Genomic DNA, 9,916 nt, shown 5'->3' on the forward strand with positions numbered 1-9,916 from the left:
TGAACTGTTAAAACCGAAACAATCACAGGCGATCGGTATCGAACGCAATTGATGCATTTGAGCCGAGCATTGAAAGACAAACGGCCGCAATACAACGAGAGACACGATAAAGTGATTTTGCAGTATGACAATGCTCGACCTCATGTTGCGAAAGTGGTCAAGACATACTTGGAAACGTTGAAATGGGAAGTCCTACCCCACCCGCCGTATTCTCCAGACGTTGCTCCCTCTGACTATCACTTGTTTCGATCAATGGCACACGGCCTGGCTGACCAGCACTTCCGGTCTTATGAAGAAGTAAAAAATTGGATCGATTCGTGGATAGCCTCAAAAGATGACCAGTTTTTTTGACGCGGGATTCGTACGCTACCCGAAAGATAGGAGAAAGTAGTGGCCAGCGATGGACAATACTTTGAATCATAAATGTATATCCAGTTTTTTAAAATAAAGCCTCGAATTTCGGAAAAAAACGGCGGAAGCAAAGTTGTACACCTAATAGAAATACTCAAAGTTCTACCCCACTCGCCGTATTCTCCAGACATTGTTCCTTCCGATTACTTGTTCCGATCGATGACGCATGGCTTGTCTGAGTGGCACTTCACATCATATGAAGATATCAAAAATTGTATCGATGATTGAATAGCCTCAAAAGATGAAGCTTTCTTCCGACACGATATCCACACGCTACCAGAAAGATGGGAAAAAATAGTGGCTAGCGATGGTCATTACTTTGAATAAAATGTTATATACCGTTCTTTCACAATAAATGCTTAATTTTTGATAAAAACGGCGAAAACTTATTTGTACTTTCAATATATAGTATCTAATACAATATATAATGTATTGTAACATAACATACAATATATAATATATTGTAACATAACATATGGAAGTACACAAATAATAATTAAAATTCAAAAAAATTAAAACCAGTAACAAAATCATTTATAAAATAATAAAATATAATACAGTAAAATATAATCAATAAAATTTATTTGTTGGTCAATGTAAAATAAAATAAAGATATATATAAAGATATAATAATACGTATTCATGAAGCTATTAAAAGTGATTTATATAATTCTTGCTAATTTTCATCTTCTTCTATATCTGGAACTATTATGATTTTTCAATTTTGTATTTGGCAATATCTGCATATAGAAGTACATAATAATCTTGATTTTCTGCAAGTTCTTTTTCACAACCCATTTTACAAGACAGAAACATTACAGAATATCATATTTAATAAATCCGGTGACTTAAACATTTTTGATTCGAGTTGTGTTGTTCATTTTTCAGTGAAAAGATTTATATCAAAAAGCCATTTTTGCACTTGTAAATATACTCTATATAAGTGCTATCGAACTGCATATGATGGCGGCTTTTTCTTCTTCGTGTGCTTATCCAGTTTATTCATTTCTTTTAGTGACCATCCCTCTATTCCATATAAAAGCATCGACCATATATAGCAACTAATGAATTTGATTTTCTAGATTTAGATTGAAGTCCATTGGTAAGAACTTTTTTAAATTTCATAAATGCCCTGCGAACCGTTTCTATTCAGCATTTTTTCAGCTTCTGTTTCTGACGTCCAATCTTCACACAGCCACGTTTCTAGATATTTAAACCTGCTCACTCGCTCTATCTTCTAGTGTTAAGCTGACGTTTCTGAATATATCTGGTTCTCGGATAATAACCATGAATTTTGTTTTTTTATTGATATTTAATCCCATGTTTGTGCTGTACTATCATGTTAAGAAGTTGTTCCAGATCATCTGTTGTCTGTCATTAACATTATATCGTCTGCGTATAATGTTATTCAGCCATTCTCCATTGACCTTTATGTCTTCTAAATGTCCCCGAGCGCCTCTTGGAAATTAATCTCAGTACATACAGGTAAATAAAAGGGGTGAATAAATACATCCCCTGTCGGATGTCTCTGCAGATCAACTGCGCTGGTTTCCTCTCAATCTTGATTTATACTTTTTGATTCCATTATAAATTTTTAATACATTGGATGTCTTTTGTATCTCTACAAAAATTTCTCTTGAAGTTTCTCTTTTCCTGAGAATTTCCATAAATCTGTGATGTTGCATTCTCATAATCTATGAAACACAAACATACATTTTTCCTTTGATAGCAATTTTGCTCAAAACTTGCCACTATTGATTCTCTCATGCGTAGCCTCTGAACCCAAACTGAAAGTTATTGAGGCTCCTCTTGTCCTTCTTTGATGTAAAATTTTTAAAAATAATTTTAGAGCATGACTCATAAGACTAATCAGCCTATGGTTTGCGCATTTCTTCGTTGTTCTTTTTTTGTAAGAGAACATTGAGAAAAACCATTAATCAAGATATATTCTTACGTATATTTTATTGGAAATTTTAAGAAGAAATGCTATTCCTTTCTCATTCAATAGCTTTAATAGTTCCGATCCCCCTTCATCTGGATCTGTGGCTTTGTTTGTTTTTGAGATTTTTATTGCTTTTTCAATTTCCCTCTTTGTTGGTCCAGTGAGATTATTGTTGTTTATGTTTATTTGTATGTCTGGCCTTTCATTTGCAAGAAACTTCTCGCGTATTCTTCCCATATTTTCTTCTTTTCTTGAATATCATTGGCCATTTTTTTGTTTTCATCAACTATTACAAAAAACGTCCTTTTATGATAGATTTCGACTGTTCCCTTCAGTTTTTTATGTAGATTGAAATCATCGTGTAAGGTTTGTAGTTTTTCCATTTCCTCGCATTCTCGTTTTGGCCACAGTTCTTTGCTATCCTAATCTTTGTTCTTATTTTTTTCTGAGTTTCATTATATCTGCGTAGATCTGCTTGATATTTATATATCTGTCGCTCACCTATGAGCGAGAGAATCTCATTCATCATCCATTTATGCCTCCTTCTCTCAATATCTTAATTTGCTTTTTGTGATGCTTATTATAACGTCTTTTTAACTTTTCCCTTTTAACATTCTAGTTGGATTTTACTCACTTCCTTTCGAAACATTTCCTCTATGCTGCTATTTATTTCCCGGTTTACTGCACTTCTTATGTCTTCTTGTTTAAATCTTTCATAGGCAATTCCTCGTCTTGAAGCTGGTCTTTCATGCTTTATTAATTTGATTTTGATTGTTGCTTATCTTACTATAGTAGTAGTATATGGTCGGAGGGTACATTCGCTCCAGGATAAGGCTTACTTAATTGAGGATTTAAAACGTTTATGAGTTTATGAGTATTAGGTGTACAACTTTGTTTCCGCCGTTTTTTTTCCGAAATTCGAGGCTTTATTGTAAAAAACTGGTTATACATTTATGATTCAAAGTATTGTCCATCGCTGGCTAGGACTACTTTCTCCCATCTTTCGGGTAGCGTACGAATCTCGCGTCAAAAAAACTGGTCATCTTTTGAGGCTATCCACGAATCGATCCAATTTTTTACTTCTTCATAAGACCGGAAGTGCTGGTCAACCAGGCCGTGTGCCATTGATCGAAACAAGTGATAATCAGAGGGAGCAACGTCTGGAGAATACGGCGAGTGGGGTCTTCCCATTTCAACGTTTCCAAGTATGTCTTGACCACTTTCGCAACATGGGGTCGAGCATTGTCATGCTGCAAAATCACTTTATCGTGTCTCTCGTTGTATTGCGGCCGTTTGTCTTTCAATGCTCGGCTCAAACGCATCAATTGCGTTCGATACCGATCGCCTGTGATTGTTTCAGTCGGTTTTAAGAGTTCATAATACACTACGCCGAGCTCCCACCAAATACAGAGCATGACCTTGGACGTCAAAATCACCGTTCTTGAAGCGTTGAAACCACTCACGACACATTCTTTCACTAATAGCGGCCTCACCATAAGTATTTAAGAGCATTCGATGAGCCTCAGCCGCAGATTTCTTCATATTGAAGCAAAATTAAATCCTGCAAATGACGAGAATTTGGCTTGTAAACTGACATTTTCAATCGAGAATAACTTTATAATGCAGACACAAATCAACTAATATTTCTATGGGGTTATGTTGACAGATGCCCAAGTTTATTGTATGACGTCTATGATCTATTTATTTCGACCACCACTTACCGCTAAAGCCTTCTATAGGAAAACGGCGGAAGCAAAGTTGTACACCTAATAAAATCTATCTATCTAATCTAATTATGACTTATGTTCCCTGGACTGTCTTTGAGAGATCTCCATGTATATAATCTCCTAGGTGGTAATTGAAATCATTTGTTGGTAACTCTCTCTCATGTCTTCTTCCTGGCAAAATTGCACGAGTCGTTTGTTCCTCTTATTTCTTGTTCCCAGTCCAAATAGGCCTACTAAATTTTCAAACCTTTCTTTGTCTAGTCTAGAGTTAAAGTCACCCATAATTATGTTAACATCATGTTTTCTGGTGAGCTTTACTATTTCTTTTATCTACTCATAGAATATTTCTATCTCCTCTGATGCAGTTAGCGCGTTTATCTGAATGATGTGTAAATTAGCGACCCATTAAACTTCATTCGCTATTCTATCTGAATACAATATGAAGTCGATGATGCAAAAATAAGGCTGTTAATTTAGTTTGTATGCCGCCTACATCAGATACAGAACTTATATAGAGTACATTTACAAGTACAAAAATAGCTTCTTGATATAAATCTTTCGGTTGAAAAATGGGGTTAAAAAATAAAAAAAACACTTGAACCAATAAAAATGTTTAAGCCAGCACCGGAAACTTTACTAAATATCAGGATATTATAGATATTGCCAATTACGTAAATTGCAAAAACATAATAATTCCAGATATAGAAGAAAATGAAAATCTGTAAGAATTAGAATGTATATAAATCACTTTTAACAGCAATTTATCAGAATGTGCATTATATCTTATATATATCTTATATATATATTTTATATTGACTAATTTTATATTGACTAATATTGACTAAATTATTTATTGATTATTATATGTATTTTATTTTATTACTTTATAAATAATTTTGTGATTGGTTTCAATTCTTTTCAAATTTTAATTATTATTTGTGCGCTTGCATATATTATATTACAATATATTATATATTATTAATTTTCTTTTAAATATGAAATTATGTTCCCGCGTTCCTTTTTTCATTATTTTAGTTTTCTAATTTGTGTGAGTTAGCAGTAGATTCATGGCGATTTATGTATCATTCTGTTTCAAGCATGTATGAAAGTTAGCATAATAAAAACGTCATTAAGCAGTTCTGAGCAGTATCATTGCACAATTATATATAGTTCCACATCACCAAACATATTTGTCCATACGAGCGGAATAGATTGACGATTTGCACAAGAAGAAAGTTTGGAAGACGCCCTCACGAGCACGCGAATACATCGCAACATAACGCATCAAAATCACAATACGATCGAAAAACCGCAAGCATTTCGAGCATAAGAAATCCGCGTAAACAATGCATCAACGAGAAGTATAATGACACGCACTTGTCATAAGCACAAGTAAGGTAGCTTACAGCAAATTACAAGAAAACGATGCAATTAATGTAACACGATTTACACAATAAATAGAGCATTAGACACATGTCCTCTCATTCGTAGTTATTTAAATTAGCATGATTAATGATAACAAAAATTGTAATCATGCTAACGAGAAATTGAAAGATCTTAATCAAGGGCGAGGAATGATGAAAGCAAAATTCATGTCATTTTGAATTCCTAGAGACGTTAGTATCCAATCGCAATAACATAGAAGAGCATAAAATCATAAATTTAGAGCAACGACTTGATAGAATCAAAGAATTAATCTTAGATGACGATACATGTCAAGAGGAAATCTTACAGCTAGCGGAGCAACGATGGCGCAGTAGAAGAATGTTTCATGCAAAGAATTCAAGGTGAATTTTTATCAAGTGACGGCTAAAACACAAAAATTCATAACGATTTAAAACCGGATACGGACGTTAATGAGAACATCAGAGCAGAATCGGAGAACATCACGAAGTATTATATATCATAAAGTTAAAACTCCCGCAGTTCGATGGATCATATGACAAATGGTCAAAATTCCATATTTTGACATGAATATGTTTAAATCGCTTATCCACACTAACAAGAAAATAGATACGATTGCAAAGTTCCAATATTTACAGAGATCTGGTAAAGCATTAAAAGTACTTGACGGACTTGACATTTCAGAAGCTAACTACGAAGCAGCATGTGACCTGCTAATTAAAAGATACGAAAAGATCTGATGGTACACAAGCACATTGAAGGAATTGTCGAATACCCGAGATTAATGAAGGAAAGTCATGAATCTTTACGGAAATTGATAGATCCCATGCATGCGTTAACAGCAATAAAACAACCCGTAAAAGAATGGCATTGTCTATTAATATACTTGATTTCAAGCAAATCACTACACTACTTCAAAAATGAATGGGAGAAGGTAATACTAGAACAAGATGAATACCCGAACAAGATTTTTTAATTTTCTAGAGAAGCATGTCATGTATTAGAAAAGACAAGCAAGCATGCAAAAGCAGGCGAAATGCAGTCGACAAGATCAGCAAATAAGCATAAGAATAATTCAACGCTCTTACACGCTAGCGTAAACAAAAAAAGCTATGTGGGGAAGATTATGCAGTATACGCGTGTAAATTATTCTTATAGATGCCAATAAGCAAATAGAACAAACAAAGGAAGGCATGCTTGAATTGCCTAAAGCTTGGTCACATAGCAATAAATTGCTATGTTGTAATAAGTCGCAGAAATGTTATAAATGTGGACAATGTCACAACATCTTTTTACATTTAGGAGAGACTGTGAGCAGCGAAAGAGTATACGAGGATGAAAAGGAAGCCCCAAAGGACAAAAAGCCAACAACAAAGCAAAAGAACTCAACGGACATTACGACCAAGAAACCGATTTATCGCGTATTATCCATCACAATCATGTCAGCAAAAAAACAGAGAAACGCACAAATGCAATGTGCTTCTAGACTCGAGTTCACAGCCCAATTTCACTACTCGTTTATGCAGCAAGTTAGAGCTTTGCACTGTGAAAGCGGATATCTCCGTCATAAATCAAGTCGAGACCAAAGTTTTGGACACAAAAGCGATAATCAGGTGCAATTTATGCATAGCGACTTCAAAAAAAAACTTATATTCATGGTAATTCTTAAAATCACCATCTAGCGAATTAATTAAAATTCCAAAAAACAAACATACCATCAGATATCCTACTTGCGAATACCATCAGATATTCTATCCGAACTTCTAAACCAAAGAAAATCGATTTGCTGATTAGAGATCGATTTATTCTGGGACTTAATCTGTTACGAGCCTTTAGAAGCCTTTATTTATGCAAGTTGGGATATATTATTGCTGAGAAACTACCGCTTAGAGATCTAAGTTCCAAAACAAGGTGCCATTTAGCTGTCAACGGCACCTAATCTCACAATATTTAAAACGCTTTTGGGAGGTGGAAGAACTACCACAAAACACATTTTCTCGGCAGAAGAGCAGACGTGTGAACTACACCTCAAGAAAACTACCAGATGAAACTTCGATGACAGGTTCATTATCAGTATACATTCAAGGCATCAATAGAAGAATTGGATGATTCTCGTGAGATAACAGATCGGCGTCTCAGATTGGAGCGAAGACTGCAAAGAAATAAGGAGATGCAAAACGAATACATTATATTCATACGCAGATACGAAGAGCTTGACCAGATGACTAGAGTCAACGAAGAGCGTGCGACTCCGACCTATTATCTAGTTCATCACAGTGTGATAAAAGAAAGTAGCCTTACGACGAAGTTAAGCATCGTTTTTAACGCTTCCGCATCAACTTCAAACGACGTATCAATTAATGATTTGCAAATGGTTAGCCTGACTATCTAACCAGATCTCTTATCTATTTTTCTAAGTTTCAGATAGCATTCCTATGTTGTAGGCGCGGACACTCCGTCTTGTCACTAATAGACTATTCAATCCATTGGGTCTTCTCAGCATCATACTTACGAAGATGATGCTACAATAATTGTGGAAGGAAACTGAAGTTTCCTTGAGATGATCCACTTCCAACTGAAATACAATCCGAATGGAAACGATTCACAAGCGAACTTATCATGTTCAACGATTTACGATTTCTGATTAGATTTGTTGTGAATCTCCACGACGCATTGAGTTCTCAGATGCGAGCGAAAAAACCTATAGAATGTGCATATACGTCAAATTGACGGACGCTATAGATACAGGACGTTCGTTAAATTATTATGCGAAATTGAGAGTACCTGATTGTAGTAAAGGCGTCAAACATGGTTAACAACACCAAAATTAGAACTAATGGCCGCGCATTTTATGACAAAACTGATGTCTAAAGTGATGATGTCGGTAAGTCTAAAGATTGACGATGTGTTGGAGTAACTCCACTATCGTTTTGAGGTAAATTGAGGTATAGAAGTGGAACCATATCAACTGCAGATATTCGTTCGCAATCGGGTGATTAATATACAAGCATTATCATTCGCAGAAAGTTGAAGACACGTCCCATCTATCGATAACCCAGCAGACTTGGTCACGAGGAGTGTCACCAAAGGCACTAGCAAAATGTGGTGGCTATGGTGGAATAGACTACATTAGTTAAATGGATCCAAAAAACGATGACCCAAGCAAGATTACGAAGTCGATGATCTATCCGCTACAGAGGTAACAGCAACATTATCCAATGCTCTGTGTGATAAGAACACCTGATATCAAGTTCACGGATTATATTTAATTGGAGAAATTAACAAAAATAAAAGCATTTTGCCAAAGATACAACAATATTGTTGTGCGTAAGCTTTCGTGGGTCCCCTCACGACAAAGGAAATACAACAATTACGTAAAATTAGCGCAGCGGGAATTATTTTCAGAAGAAATCCAAGTTTTGCAATTGATGCGTTTGAGCATTGAAAGACAAACGGCCGCAATGCAACGAGAGACACGATAAAGTGATTTTGCAGCATGACAATGCTCGACCCCATGTTGCGAAAGTGGTCAAGACATACTTGGAAACGTTGAAATGGAAAGTCCTACCCCACCCGCCGTATTCTCCAGACGTTGCTCCCTCTGACTATCACTTGTTTCGATCATGGCACACGGCCTGGCTGAACAGCACTTCCAGTCTTATGAAAAAGTAAAAATTGGATCGATTCGTGGATAGCCTCAAAAGATGATCAGTTTTTTCGATGTGGGATTCGTACGCTACCCGAAAGATGGGAGAAAGTAGTGGCCAGCGATGGACAATACTTTGAATCATAAATGTATAACCAGTTTTTTACAATAAAGCTTCGAATTTCGAAAAAAAAACGGCGGAAGCAAAGTTGTACACCTAATAAAAATTATCATAGAGTAACGAAACCAATTAAAAAGCTGAAGATTTCAGCCTTTCAAGATGTTTTTGGCCGTTGTTGTACAAAAGTTATGATAATTTTGTGCGCTCGTGAAATGCTCCATTTTGTTTGGCTTTTTATCGGCATGTTCCTCAAACTTCACTGCGCAAAGCACATCTTGCATAATTTCTTATGTGGAAAGTATTATTTGTATGACAAAAACTTACAGAATTTTTTCTGTGTAAAATTTTCTGCTCTCTAATTTTTCTCTCTTATATTTTGTTGGTAAAATTGATATTTATGGAGATATTTGCAAAAAATGAAGAAATCTGTGTCCTATTTGTTTAATTATTTTTCTTAGTGGTCACTGTATAATGGTAAACTTTTTTCTCCTTCAATCTTATACAAAAATAAAGGTCTGTTCAAAAATTCATTCTGATGATAATTTTTCTATTCAATTTTCGTCTAAATTGACTATACTATATATGCTACAAATATTTGCGTATAAAGAGAATGTTAAAAAATTCCGATTTTTGGGCCTCTTGCGGATCTTAGTTAACCATAAAAA

This window comes from Atta cephalotes (assembly GCF_000143395.1).
Source record: "Atta cephalotes unplaced genomic scaffold scaffold00026, whole genome shotgun sequence".
Taxonomy (NCBI): domain Eukaryota; kingdom Metazoa; phylum Arthropoda; class Insecta; order Hymenoptera; family Formicidae; genus Atta; species Atta cephalotes.